Source organism: Meleagris gallopavo, chromosome 2 (assembly GCF_905368555.1).
Source record: "Meleagris gallopavo chromosome 2, MGAL_WU_HG_1.1, whole genome shotgun sequence".
Taxonomy (NCBI): domain Eukaryota; kingdom Metazoa; phylum Chordata; class Aves; order Galliformes; family Phasianidae; genus Meleagris; species Meleagris gallopavo.
This window is the reverse complement of record NC_139405.1, coordinates 43,226,768-43,242,592: the sequence shown is the minus strand read 5'-3', so window position 1 is coordinate 43,242,592 and position 15,825 is coordinate 43,226,768.

Here is a 15,825-nt window from a genome sequence, read left to right as displayed (position 1 = left end):
AGACTCAAATGTGAAGAAAGAGAGAGGAAAACCATTGCCACAATTTCTGGCTACTGAAGCTGCTCCTGCCACTGCTACAGTATTTGTTATATGTATGTTTTAGGAGCCAGTTACATAAATGTCTTCAAGTCAGGTATACACACCCTACACTGACCCACACAACATTTCAAAGCAGTTTATGTTAGCATGTGGATTTTAAAACCTTTTATAAAATGAGATGCTTAAACAAAGATGAGCTTCTCAGCTGTGAAGGAAAGACTGTTCTGCCTCAGTCAGTGTGTGCATCTTTAGCCCATTTAATTCAGCATCAGCTTGAATGAGACTCTGCTAATTGACAGTAGATGAGAGAATTTGTCCTTTTTTAAGGAACTCGGTGTAAATGGAAGTGGTGGGCGATGGCTTAGATTACACAATATCCAGCTCCTATGTGTTTTCAGTATGCAGAACTCATAAGCTACTGCTTGATGAATATGGCCTGAAATGATGCAGGTAACTTATTGTAATATTTTGCTGTGCTTTGTTCAGATTTATTTCACAGGCAGTCAGGTGGGACACCCTCTAGATTAAGACTTAGAACACACATTTTGAATCTGTAGACTTATACTTGAGGTGAAATAGGTATTGCTTTATGTTTTTCAGCAGTAATAGCTTGAATTGCCAGAAATAAGCATAATAACAAACTGCTTGTTTCCTGAGTCAGGCACATGCTGCATACAGCCATAGTCTCAGTGCACCAATACTCTCTTTGTTTTTTAATGAAAATAACAGGGATGGGAAATGGTCCAAGAAGAGCTTGTTCCCTTGGCTTGTCTGATATTCTTTTAAAAACTGTCTACTGCTATGAAAATATATAATTAGAAAGCTATTTAAAATGTGTGGGACTTCTGAGGAGAGGACTAGATTTAAACTTAGAACTGTAGTCAGCACATAAACCAATAAGCTAGTACACTGAAAATTTCAGTTTTCTGGGACATCTTTGGGTGAGTCCATTTATTAGAAATGTTATACAGAGTTGGGCTTTCCAACCAACAGTCCCACCCTTCCTTGTGTGCCTTTCTCAGATGTACTCCTTTCTTGTATCCTCCTCCTTGTAAACTCATTTATCCTGTTGCTTGCTTCACAAGGACTTTTCTGCATGTTCCTTTCAGATTAGCAGTCTGGGTAGTGGGTTTGGGGAAGCCTTCCAGCCTTTCAAAGCAGAATCAGAGGATTTTATTCTGTTCTATTTTAAAGTCCTCACCTTACAAAAGCTGTCTTTCTTAGTCCATGTCTTTCCTTTCTTCTCTTGACCTTCTGAATTTCTATCTTTTATCATACATTGGGTATGAATCTTTCCTCCCTAAAACATTAAAATGTCTGTAGCGATCTGCTTTAAAAGCTAAGAGCTCATGAAGGAACTTACAAAGTCCACGCATGACCATTCAGGTATGCATCCTTGCTGGTAAATACAAGGCCTAAAATTGTGGCTGAAGCAGTGGGAATTGTAATGCAGATGTGATGTCAGATGTGGTTATTGCTGTGGAGTAACTGCAATGTGTCCAAGCACTATTTGATCCTAGAGGAAAAGAAGACAGTCCTGCCAATATTCCCTAAACAACTAAAGACTTGTTCAGGGTGTATTTTGGGGTGCAGGGGTTTTGACTTGCTTGTTACTGTCAGTTTATTAAAAAAAAATTCTTTTTAGCTCTTGATGGATTATGCTAAAATATAGGACTGCTTCACCATGAATGTGAGTTTATGTCATAGGAGCATGTGCCACAGGCCTTCATGACAAAAGACATAGCTTGAGTCATCTGAGCCCACTGCTGCTGTCTCTGAGAAACCGAGGAATGGAGGAACCCAAGGAATGAGCTGTTCTATCAGCCGTCCAGTCAATCATTATTGGTCAGCTGCTGCTCGTGATGAATTCGGTCTGTGGGGATTTCATTCTGCATGGCTGGCAAACTGGTATGTGCTTCTGTCTGGGCTCTACAGCCCTGGACCTCATTTGAGGAGGCAGGCCTTTTGTTCTGTAACAGGCTTCAAATAGTTTGGCATCTGTTGATTTGTATTGTCTGTTCAACCATTTGTTGCGCTAGTGAACTTCCTTCTAATCACAGCTCCTAAGCAGTCTGCTCCCTTGTAACAACTCTTGCTTTAAAAAGTAAAGGTAGATGTGTGCTGACTGTGAGTTCCTGAACACTCTCACACTGGAAAGGTGAGGTTATTTGCACACGTGAGACAGAAACTAGGTATCAGGATTTGTTTCTGATTAGCTGCTTGGTCATACTACAGTTGCCATTTTCATGCCCCCATCAGGGCATGTTAGTGGAAAAGAGTACAAGCCATGTGTAATCCATACTTCCACTGCTTCACAGTGCTGCAGGAAGCAGAGCTGATGGACAAAAGAGAGTGGTACCGATTAGATCCGCAATGGTGATTCACAGCCTGGGATTACAGTTTCTGCAGTTTGCTTGAGTTTGTACAAACCGAATATCAGATAACATCACAATTTACATTTTCCATGGAACACTGTCTCAAGAATGTATTGATTTGTGCTGCATCAGATTACACAAGGGCTTGAGAAAGCCAGAAGGAGAATTTTACATTTTTCCTGCTGACATTTGAAAAACAGGATTATACGACTTCACATCTAGCCCTGTGTAACCTTCTGCAATCAGCCTTGGAAAGTCACTTAGGAATTACAAATTTTTAAGCTTATTTTTAACAGTTATGAACTCTTTTCAAATCCCTTGAAGGAAAGCATTTGTGTTCCAGTCACCTTAGCCATAAGGAAGATGCGGAGAGAGACAGTTGGAAAAAAGGCAAAAGATGATTGCAATTCACCCTTTGAGTTCAGTATCACTCTCTCTCTGCCCCAGACTATCAAGAACCCAGTGAAGATTTGTTCATTAGCGTTCCTGGGCTTATTGATAAATAGCTCTCGCTTCAAAAGCTGCTGTCGTATCAGTGAGGGTACTGCACAGAAAGGATTTCTGAGTGTTGAATGGAATTGGTCATCTCCTACCCTCCCAACTAGTTCTGCCTGTTATGTCACATCCTCAGTGTCAGATTGATGGGATGGTGATCCTGCCACTTGGACAGGAGTTGGATGCCTTTCATTACCCAGTTCATATTGCAGCATGCAATACCCAGCCCCCCAGTAGTTAATTAATTAATTAATGCTACAGAAATTGAACACTCAGTGGTTGATTTTCTTTTCCCACCTTAGTTGTACTTTGAAATCAAACTATTTCTAGAAGAGCAAATTAAGAAACTGAGCCATTAAAAGCCATAGTGCTAAGGTATATACTTAAATGTGCCCAATTTTCAGAGGAACTGAGCCTCTGTGTTTGCCAAGAAACACAGTTCTGAAAAAGCAGAGTTCATAGGCAATGCAAATTCTCTGCACCTCCTGAAAATCAGAGCTCTCTTAGTTATATGCCTACTTTAGTCATTGGAGTTTGGCATCAGATCTAACGTATGTGTGGAAATGAGTCGGGAGGGGGAAGCCAAGTTGTTGTTTGTTCTTTTTTTTTAACTTCTCAGCTGCTTTGCTTGGAAGTCACAGACTGCTCTTTGTAAGGGTGCAGCTGTGGCTAGTCCATCACACAGTATTTTATTTTAGGATAAGGCAAGTACCGAGGCAACGTAGCTCCTATTGTTACTTGTCTGTCATCCTATGTTAGTAGAATTCAATGCATGCAGTGTTTGCCAAGGAGATGAGGCATTAGAGCTGCATGTGTAGATGAAGGCTCCCCAGATGTGTTGTACTGAAAAGTTCAGAGCCCTGAGCACACCGCAATTACTTTTTCTTCTTTTGGTATCTGTATAATTCAGTGAGGCACCACAGACCCAATGGTCTCAAAGGAAGTAATAGCCTTTGCCACTGTGAGTCACTCTCTGATGCAATGGGAGGAGACATCTTCAGAGTGCTGAGCCAGGAGTTGTACAATCTAAAATGTCAACTTGAAACATGTCCAAGCACTACTTGAGAAATAACTGCAGAGTTGAATGCTCAGGTGCTGGAGATGCTTGGGTATTTGGAGAGCATTGCAGCTAAGAAAAATGACTTTAGACGTGTCTGAGAAAACAATGGAAACTGCTGAAATTGAGCTATTGAGAGATTCAATTTGTAATGAAGGAGAAGGAAATTACCTAATTGTTTCAGTGCGCTAGGAGATGAATGTATTTCTTCCTAGGGAGAACTCCTGTCTTGATGTAATGATGTTGTTAACTCCTGGATCTCTCTTCAAGAAAGTGGGATGCCACAGGTCTGCTGAACAGTTAATCTCATCTCTTTTGCTTCCCAGTTCACATCCACTGCATACTCCTTTGCAAAGACAAAATGTGGGGACCCTGAGTGAAGAGCATTTCTGAAGTAAGGTGGAAAGGAGGAAAAGAACCTGTAGCTGGCACAAGTTAGAGGCTTTCCTCGATTTTTCTTAGTTTTGTTGTCCAGGCTACAGAAGATTTGCCAGTGTAATGAAACTATCCCATGGGAGAAAAAAGATTCTGTGATTTCTTTGCTTCTTTATATGAGATGCTACAGTGATGTAGTATCACTAACGTAATCATATCCAGCTATTTCACCCCAAGAATTCAAATCACCTTTCATCATTTTTTTGTTTGTTTGTTTGTTTTGCAGTTTAGTAAAGCATAGGCAACATTGAATTGATAAAGAGGAGAGTATGAAGATAAGTAAGAGTAAGGTCAGCAAAAGCCAAGGGTTAAAGAAAAAGGCCAGAGCTAAGCTGGATAGGGATGTCTCAGACAACAAGAGGAAAAACCGCAGAAAGTGTGAATTGCAGATCCAGATACCAATGATGGGGTGAAAGTGTGACCCCTAATATTGGTGTCAACTAAGGTTACCACTACACACACCATTACCATTATGGCAGTCGTAATAAAATAAAACCTGATTTTCCTTGGTCTAGAAAATGAAAGAAAAGGAGAAAAGGGGCCATGGCCTGCTCTCAGTGCACTTGCAACCCGGAGAGTCACTGTTTTTTGGAGAAGATTGGTGTAGCCCGGTCTCTTATGTTCAACAGCTCTTTTTCCAAAGCAGATTTCAAAGTCAAAGGGAACTGGAACAATCACAAAAATGATTATTAAAGGAGACTACTGGAGAGAGTAGATGACAGAGGAGGGAGATCACTGAGGTCAATTCATATTCTTAACAAATGAATGTGATGTGGTCTGTGGTGTTGCACCACGTGGGAGATTCAGTGGAAAGTCTGGTGCTTGAGCATGGTAACTTGGCTAATTAAATAAGCCAAGCCTAAGTTAGGTTGCATCCTTGGCACATAGGTGCCTACCAACACAAATGGCCTGAGAAAAATTTGAGGGGAAAAGAGGTATAAAACGTACTAATCCATATATCTAACCTCCCTCCTTTTCCTTTATGAAGAAATGCAGCTGCTTAGGAATCTGGTAACTGGCTGAGTGACAAGGGGCTGTACAGATTTTATGGAAGGACAACATGAAAAGACATGAAGTGATATTTGATTTTTCAAGTTTTCTTATCCTTTGTTTTTAGCCACAGTGATTCTGAGAGATTCTGGTAGATTTAGGTTTGTTGTTGTTGTTGTTGTTGTTCCTCCCCCCACCCCCCTGACATTTTGTCCTAGACTTTGCAAATAGGAGAATGAAATACAAAATATACATAGTATATTTCACTTCTAATGCCAAGTGATTGGTAACTTACAGTCACTAAACATTTTGAATGAACAGTTTGTAAACTGATTATCTAAAATTTGTTTTCACAAACAATCCTTGAGGCAATTAGGAACACCAGAATAAATTTGTAGTGATAATGGCCTGTTTGCAGATAATTTATTTAAACAGAAAAACAAAGTTGACTTAAAGAGAAAACAACCATCCCGTAGTGAATTATTTGTTCATATCTATTTCTGAAATGTGTCTCATCTCCTCCCTGCCTTCATGCATGAGTCAGGCAATATGATGAAACTAGGGATTTGCGTGGAAAAAAAAAAACCCTCCATCTTTTTTAAACAGCCATTTCATCACTTCTTCTGTACTTCCAGCTTTTTTACAGCAAATCAGGACTGGAAAAATATATACAGATTATGCACCCAATGATACCCTTTACATTTGTTTCTTTCCACTAAACCTTCACGTTATCCATGACGTTGTTACTGGGTGAGAGATTTTTGAAGTATTTTTTGTCATCAGCATGTACAGCTTTTTGGGGGTGTGTTTTGGAGAGGCTGCTCTTTACACTGAGGTTTCTTATCAGTGGATATAAAAAAAAACCCACAACACATAATGTGTGATTTTTATTGTTTGCTGAGGTATGTTTTTCTCCACAAAAACTGACGGTGACTTGGTCTGCAGTTGTCTGTGTATATATCTTCTGACTACATTTCTTTTGTAATAATGTGCTGTGTATGCCACGCATGGGTCTGAAAATTCAACAATACAATAAATAAGAGAAAGATGATGATTGATTTAAGAGACCTATTATTTCTACCACACTCTGCTACTGGCATACTGGGACTGCAGTTTTGAGCAGGCGTCGCACTGCTATCAGTATCTTTGAGATAAGCTTTAAATAACCACCGGAAAAACACTCTGGACAGCTTTATGAAGATAATAACAGCAATTAATCATGACTCTTTGGGGAGAAACCCTCAGCAAACCACTGAAGAAAATATCTCAGCGAGACCTCCTGAGTTGGATGTAGAAAGGAAAAGACACCAACTGGGAGGTTGGGATTAGTGTGGACCACGGTGGGTGGCAGCTGGCTTTGTGCCTGGCAGGTGGGCAAGATCTGTACTCCATGTGGGCAGGATATGTGCTTCATATTGGGAAGGATTTATGCTCTCCTCCTTCCGGCCCTTGTACTCCTGCTCTCCTCTGGCGCCATCTCCCAGAATCCATCTCCTTCGCCAGCCCCTGTAAGGAGCAGCTGTTGAAAGACCACAGCAAGCCCAAAGAACAAGATTTATGGTGAACACGTAAGCAGTGGCCTCAGGGATGGTCAGACACAGCAGGGCAAAGGAGGCAATGTTTCCTTATCCTGCCAATACAATCTCAGGGGCTTTCTTTTGGAAGGAGGTTGCTCCTAAAGTACCTCCTGGACTGAGCAGTGAAGCCATGGTGGAACCCTGCCTCCACCCAAGAGAGAGAGCCTGAGGGCCTGTCTACCTCCAGTTATGATCTGGATGCTGTCACTCCAGGACCAGGTGAGCCCTGCCATTGCCCTTTACTCTTTCCAGGACATCCTGGAAGGTAAGCTGCCTGTCTGGGTCCCTCTCCTGGCTGCCTGCTGTGGCCACAGAGTGAAACCCAAGTCCTGTCCTCATTTCTGTGTGGGGACGTTTCTGTGAGTGCCTTGCAGGCAACAGCTGATGACCTGCAGGTCAGAGTAGAAGTAGTTTCTACCTCTTCCACCATAGTGGTGATGTCCTGCCATTGTTCAGCAACTGGGAGAGAGAAATGCTGTCTAATCCAGGCAGCAACTAGGAGTGCAAACCACTTTCTCCCAGCTAACAGCCTGTAGGTAATCGTCTGCTGCTGCTTGTACAGAGAGCTAGTAAAAATGATGGGAGTGGATCCCTGACTTTTTAAGTACTGCATGCTATAGCCTCATAAAAAGGTGAAAAATAATGATCCAGACACAAGCTTGTTTCTAGGCCTCATGTGAACACTGAGACACAGAGCTGGGAAAGTGGTCTTGTGAGCCAGAAATGTTTTAGCAGGAAAAGTGGAGAGGAGATGAGGGTGGAGTGGGAATATCCAAATAGTGTGAATAGCTGTTCCTAGTGAGTACAATTACTTAAGTTCTTGTTTAATTTATATTCCTCTCATTACCTGGCTGAGTGCTCACTGACTTCATGGTGGCCTCCCGGAAGTCCAGAGAATTGTCATTTTGCTATAGCTTTCTCTGGGAATAAATAAAATTGAGTGGTTAGCTTGAAGTTGTGGCTATCTGTGGACTGCTACTTTTGTGGGAAATAAGCTCAGCATTATGCATGTGGACTGTGAGCCAGCAGTGAAGCCAAAGTGAGGAATAATGGTGCCTTTAGAGCTTTTATCTAAATGCCTGCTATTAAAGTTTTACGTTCTGAAAGGAGCTTATTGCTTTCAGGCAGGACTGTTTTACCACAAGAAAATTGGAAAGGGGAGGAAGAAAGAAGAGAGGAGGGGAAAGAAAGAAAGAAAGGAGTCTTGCATTGTATAAAAACAATTGGGACTTAGTGGAAAGTGGAATTGGTTACTAATGATCTGTGGCTAAGAAAGTATTAAACAAATTCGGACTCCAGCCTCTGTGATGATAAAACTCAGTGACTGAGAGTAAGGCAACATGAATGTCAGTGAAGAAAGAAAGCTATGATCTTGCTGCAGCACAGTGTGACTGCTGCTCTCCACTGCTCAGCCTGACTGCCTGATGCCTAATGCGTTGCAGTCCTACACTGACGATTAGCAGCAGTATTGACTGCTCCTTTTGAACAAAAACCCCCTCAAATTTCTGTCTAGCATCGGTCCACACAGAGTCCTGTTGAGTGTTCATTCAAAACTGTAAGGAGCTTCCTTTGCATCAGAGAAAAGTATTACTACTGCAGGAAGTGCTGTAGAAAATCCTATGGCCCGGGTTACACAGGAAGTCAGGCTACATGATTATTGTAATAGTTCTTGCTGGCCTTAAAGTCTCTGTCTTTCTCTGCTTCAGTGGGCCTGATTTACAAACTAGAGATAGTAATCTAAGGTTGGCTTTCTTGTGAGAAATACCGCCATTCAAATCTTTCTGTTGCCCACTACCTGTGATGACAGTTTATGCTACTTATAAGACTTCGTCGTATGGACAGTGTTCATACAAACTACTTTAATTTTCATTTTGTTTTAAATATTTTCAATGCCAGGCACTTCTACAGTGATCACAGCCCCAGTGAACAGAGAACAACTGATATGGCTCTTTGCATACCATGCCTGTGGGACACCTTCTTCCTTGCACTGTACACAGACAACTTGCCCTGTACAGCCCTTCTATAAAGGGTAGTGTGAGACTATCCCTGCCCTATCCTGGAGTATGTGCACTGCTTACTCCTGCAGCAGTACAGCAGGAAAAGCAATCTTTCTGGAGACATTATGTTCCCTGTTTGTAAACATATGAGACAGAAGTGAAGAAGGTGAAGGCAGAAGGTTTTTTTCCTAGTTTTGCAGGTGGATGTGGCCACCTCCATGTTGAACTGGGACTAGGTGCAGGATTTGGTCACTGTTTCTTTGTCAGCCTCTGCACCCTCAAGTAATTGAAAAACTTATGAACAAGTTGCAATATCTCTTCAAAGTCTGCATGGTGATGAATTGCCAGATAGGTGGGTTTTGTGTCAAAGCCTCAATCCAGTCCTGAGAATTGAAGAAATATGCAATAATCACCGTCTTTTTGTCTACATGTATGTCCATGGCTCAACCCTATCAGGTTCTACTACTAGCCGTGTATCATGAGCCAAAAGGGAAAGAAAACAAGGGCTAGGTATCCAAGTTCCATTCAGAGACATTTTATTTTCTTACTTTGCTAGAATATTTTCTAGTTTGATGATTTCAATCACAGGCTTCTTTGTTTATTTGCTCTGCTGCTAAACTGTGATCTTTTTAAATCACTCCCTGTTGGCCCTTTTATAATTCTCAGCTTCTCTAATAACCTTAATTTTCTATCCCAATTTTCTCCTTCAATGTTAACACCTGCTATTTTCTTCTTCTTTGTAAACTGGAAACTCTTATGGTGGAAGTTTGTTTAGTAGAGAGGCTATAGTGAGCTGAAATATCCCGATCAAATCTTGTGCTCATATCAGGCTCAAGTATTAAAGAAATTTGAAAGAGGTGTGAAAATGTTTCCTTGGCAAACAATGAAAAATTATTTGTCCTCACTACTATAATATAGGCAATTCAACAGAAAAAAAATGGTATGATCATTTCAATCAGACGACAGCTTTTGATCTTGCTTGTACACCTGGGATTGTTAGGAAAGGAAAAGAGGAATCCATATACATGTATTTTTTATGCATTGAAGAATGCATGTATATGAACCAATGCAATGAAGTGTTTTTCACTCATCAGGAAAGCACTACTGCTGGGAAATCTTTGTGCTCTTTCAAATATATGGGATCTAGTTATGCTAATTTGCACCATAACAATAGAAGATCTGAAAAACGAAAATCCATTTTTCTCCAGTAGACTCAATATGTATTGTTTTGCAAAACCAACCTCTTTACTTCACATGGTTTCTGCCTTCATCTGTCACTTAGTCTTGATCTCATTCAGTTCTACGTAAATGTAATGAAAACTGCCTGACAGTCACAGGTATCACTCAATTTGCAGTGAGGGTGCATACAGTCAGAACTGACTTCCAGTACTCTGAACTCTGTATGACTGAAAACCTTGACGTGACGTGACATCCATGATGTGAGTCTGGACTTGCATCTGTGGATGTTGATAGGAAATTTGCTCTCTTCTGTTGAGAATTCTTATAGTCTTCAACAAAAATGAAATCTCATGGGGGCACCTGGTAATTTTTAACTTCTGTAGTTAGTTCCCAGTCAGGGACAGTCAATCACCTCCTCTAGGTAGGAATTGTATCTAGAATGATTGCAGAGGATAATGTAAAACAAGACATGATTACAGTGGTTTCTGGGCAGAATGAAAGCAGAATGCACTCTTTAAACAGCACCTTGGAAATGGCCATTCAACAATTAAGCAATGGGGTCCAAAGTTAGGTACAAGTATTCATATTATATATACCTATTCCTCATGTTCACAGTTGAGGTTTCTGAGGGGGAACCCCCTCAGAAACTGACCCCAATACCGTAGATGAACACATTCATGACTTAGGCTGAATGGGTTGTACCAGTATCTCCAAAAAGTCCAGAAAAGTCCATTTCAAGGATACTTGCCCTGAAGAGGCAAATACAGGATAACACGAAATCCTTTCTTTGGCAAACAGTCAATTTGGATATTGAACAAAGTATGCAAAGTGGCCCAGATAGAGAAAAAAAATGCCTATCTGCATAAATAGCTACGTTGAGTCAGACCAAGGACCCTTTAGCTTCGTGTCTTCTCTCCTGCAGTAGCTGTGAGCAAATATCCTGTAAGAATAAAGAAAGACAAACACTTCCCCCTATCATAGAATTGTAGAATGGTTTGGGTTGGAAGGAACCTCAAGGATCATCAAGTTCTGATCCCCCTGCCACAGGCAGAATGTCCAGCTGCTAGATGATATACTACATCGGATTGTCCAGGGCACTATCCAACGTGGCTTTAAACATCTCCAGGGACAGAGCACTCACAACCTCTTTGGGCAATCTGTTTCAGCACCTCACCACTCTCTCAGTAAAAAACTTCCCCTGACACCTAATCTAAATCTCCCTTCCTTTAGTTTAAAACCATTCCCCTTTATCCTATCACTCTCTATTCATGTAAAAAGTTGATTTCCCTCTTGTTATGAACTCCCTTTAAATATTCAAAGGCCATAATGAGATCTTGCAGCTTTCTCTTTTCCAGGCTGAACAAGCCCAGTTCCTTGAACCTATCTTCATAGCAGAGGTGTTCCAGCTCTTGGATCCATCTTTGTGGCCCTCCTCTGTACTCTCTCCAAATGCTACACAGCTTTCCTGTGTTGGGGCTCCTGACTTGTATGCAGTATTTCAACTGGGACCTCATGAGGGCAGAGCAGAGGGAGACAATCACCTCCCTCACCCTGCTGGTTACCCCTCTTTGGTTGAACCCAGGATACAATTGGCTTTCCAGGCTGCAGGTACACACTATTGGCTCTTGTTCAACTTTTCATCAACCAGAATCCCTAAACCCTTCTCAGAAGGGCTACTCACAAGGATTTCTTCTCCAAGTTTGTACACGTATCTGGGATTACCTCAAACCAAGTGCAAAACCTTGTACTTTGCTTCTTTGAATCTTATTAGGTTTACAAGGGTTCCACCTTTTGAGTTTATCAAGATCCTTCTGGATGGCATCCCTTTCTTCTGTTTTATAAACCACACAACTCAGCTTTATGTCATCAGCAAATTAGCTAAAGGTGAACTCAATCCCATTATCTGTATCATTGATAAAGATGTTAAAGAGTACCAGACCCAAGATGGACCCCTGAAGGATGCTGCTTGTTACCAACCTGGACCTAGAGTCATTGACCACAACTTTCTGGCTGTGATCTTCCAATCAATTCCTTATCCACCAAATAGTCCACCCTTCAAGTCCATCTCTCTCCAATTTAGAGATAAGGATGCAGTGAGGGACAAAATCCTCTAATGCTCTCCTGGCCTTTATCTTCTTTCAGCTCAAATAATTTACTAAAATTTTTGAGCTCTTTATGTAACTTGTCTTGGAAGTTTTCTTAGGCAAGTAGATGTGTTTTACAAAAATTTGTCTTCCTCTTGAGCGCAGGTCATTTTCTTGTATGCACAGCTTTGACAAGGAGCTGCACAGGCAGACCATCTTTGTGTGAGAGCTGTCTCTTTTAGTTTGCTTTAAATCTAGATCCTATAAGCTTCATTTGAAAGACTCTCATTCTTGTGGTAGGTAGACAGCAAACAGTCAGTCTCTATCCACTCACTCCACAGCATTCATGAGTATTCAGAATTCTATAAACTTTCATAATTTATAAATTTTCATAATTTATCATAGTTGATCTTTGATCTTTTTCCATCTCAAATCTATGCTTATGAGGTTTTTGTTTTTTTTCATTGATTTGCTGATTGTATGTTATTATTTTTTTTTTACTATTGCTGAGCACTGAGCTGATGCTTCCTGAGCTATCTGTTGCAAACTGTAGCTCTCAGTCCCAAATGATACATGTCATCTCAGAGTCTGTTATTTTATATGTAAAGCTGGCATTGCTATTGGACACATGCATTGCTTTATACTTCCTGAAACTGAATTTAAAATTCCACCTTATCTCCCAGTTGTTTAGACTTGTGAGGTCTTCTTGTAGTCCTACAGAGTGCTAACTGAATAATGAAGGTCAGTCAATCTGACCTCTGCGCGCAGCAAGATCATGGAGCAGATCTTCCTGGAAACTATGCTAAGGTGTATGGAAAACTACAGAGTGATTGGTGACACCCAATATGACTTCACTATGGGCAAATCATGCCTGAAAAATTTTGTGGCTTTCTATGACAAAATTACAATGTTGGCGGTTAAGGGAAAAGTAACAAACATTATTTTCCTGGACTTTTGCGAAGCATTTGAAACTGTTCCACACAACATCCTTGTCTCTAAATTGGAAAGACATAGATTTGACAGACAGACCACTTGCTGGGTAACAAATTAGCTGGATGGTCGCACTTAAGGAGTTGCTGTCAATGGCTTGATGTCCTGGTAGAGACCAGCTAAGAGTGATGTTCCTCAGGCATTGGAATTGGCATTATTTAACATCTTTGTTAGTGATGAGGACAGTGGGATTGAGTGCATCCTCAGAAATTCTGCAGATGACATGACCAGAAGTTGTGCAGTTGAGGTGGGCCTGTGTGAACCTCATGAAGCCAAACAAGGCCAAATGCAAGGTCCTACACCAATGTCATAGCAATCTCAACAACTTCAGGCTGGTGGAGAATAGATTGAGAACAGACCTGTGGAGAAAGGCTTGAGTTGTGTGATGAGAAGCCCAACATGAGCCAAAAGCATGTGCTTACAGCCCTGAAAACCAACTGCATCCTGGGCTGGATCAAAAGATATGCAACAGCAGGTCAAGAGAAGTGATTATCCCCCTCTACCCTGCTTTCTTGAGATTCTATCTTCAGTACTGCATTCAGATCTGGAGATTCTGGGCCCCTAGCATAAGAAGGACATGGACTTGTTGGAATGAGTCTAGAGGAGGGCCACAAAGATGATCAGAGGGGCAGGAAAACCTCTCCTATGAAGACAGACTTCAGACCAACAGAGAGTTGGAGTTTTTCACAGCCTGGAGAAGAGAAGGCTTATAGCAGCCTTCCAGTATTTAAAGAAGGCCTACAAGAAAGCTGGAGAGGGACTTTTAACAAGACGTGTTGATAGAACAAGGGATCACAGAATCACAGAATAACCAAGGTTGTAAAAGACCTTCAAGATCATCCAGTCCAACCATCCAAGGGATAACTTTAAACTAAAAGAGGATAGATTTATATTAGATATAAGGAAGAAATTCTTTACTCAGAGTGGTCAGACAATAGAAAACGTTGCTGAAAGTGCCTGGAAATGTTAAAGGACAGATTGGATGGATTTTTGAAAAACTTGGTCTAGTGAGATGTGTCCCTGCTATGGCAGTCCCTTCCAACCCAAACAACTTTGTGATTCTATGATTCCATGAATCTTATATTCTCAGCAGACTTTGATACTACCCTAGACAATCACCTTTCCAGAGGAATATATTAAGCAATACAAGTCTCAAAACACTCTAGCAGAATTGCACTGCAAAGTGTACTTTTTCTATTGTAAGAACAGATCTCTTTCAAGTCTGTTGGCCAATTACCTGTCCTTGCCAGTTCTGTCCCTCTTATCCCATGGTGACTATGTTTCTTTAGAAACTATTAGTGAGATATTTTGTGAAATGCATTTTGAAAATCTATCTGTACTCTTTTTGACTGTCTCACCTGACCCACGTTTGTCAACTTAAAAAAGCTAATGGATTTTACAAGGCAGAAATTCCCCTTACAGAACAGGCATTGACTTTTCCAAGTAGACTGCATTTATACAGGCATCAGATAAAAAGTCTGTCTTGTGTTGTAGCTTTTACAGATTTGAGCACTGGAGATATCAGCTTGCAAGCTTGCAGAATCTGGATCCTCCCTGACACGATGTTTAGTAGCATTCAGTGTTAATTGTACCCAAAAAGTTAAATTGAGAGGTTACATTAATGATTCAGCTCTGAACTCCTTGGATTTTCTCAGAGCTCTTGGCTAGATACTGCCCAGTCAACAGAAGTCATTAGCACTTATAACTTTTTGATAGCCTCTGCACAGTTACTGACATTTCAGATGGACTCTGCAGCATTGCCTTCAAAAAAGGCTTCTAGCAAGGAAATCTCCTTAGTCACTTCTACAGTGAGCAGTGATGCAAATATTCATTCTGCTTTTTTCTGCAACAGTCTTGCCCTCTCTGAGTACTCAATCTAGCTGTCAGAGGGCCCTCCAGACTACTTGGCAGGCTTTTTGGTCTGATATGCTGGAAGAGGAATTTAGTACTACTTTTGATTGCTTCAGCCAACTGTTCCACAAATTCTTTTTTTTAGGCCTACGTAATTATATTTTTACTTGTAATCTGCCAGAGTTTATGATCCTTTTTATTTTCTTCATTTGGATACAGCTTCTGCTTTTTGAATGATGCCTTCTCAATTCTAATAACCTCTTTTACTTCCCAGATCTTTAGATCACTGCTTCACCACACCTGCTTCTTTTTATTGTTTTTCAACCTTTTTCAAACAGACAGGATGCAGTGAAGCTTTGCTTTCAGTTTTTCAGTTGAGTCCATAAGGATTTCATTCTCTCAACTACTTCTTTTTAACTTCTACGTTATCAAGTTTCCTCATTTTTTTCATACTGCCACTGTTCAAAATTCAGCAAAACTGTGGTGAATTTTCGACTTCTGCTGCTCCGAAGGGTTTACAGGATCTAAGTACATTATGGTCACTGCTCTTCACTGGTTCTTTTCCTGTGAGATTTTGAACCAGAACCTATGTGTTCTTTAGTACTGTGAAGCAAAACTTTGAGAGCCTGGTGTGAACAGAATTTAGGGTGAAAAGGAGGCATCTCAGATACTTGAGCAGTTGTGAATGGGATTGTGGGATTGTTTTGAAGAGGCAGAGGAAGGCTTAAAGAAGTTATTTTGAAGAAGTAAACTATT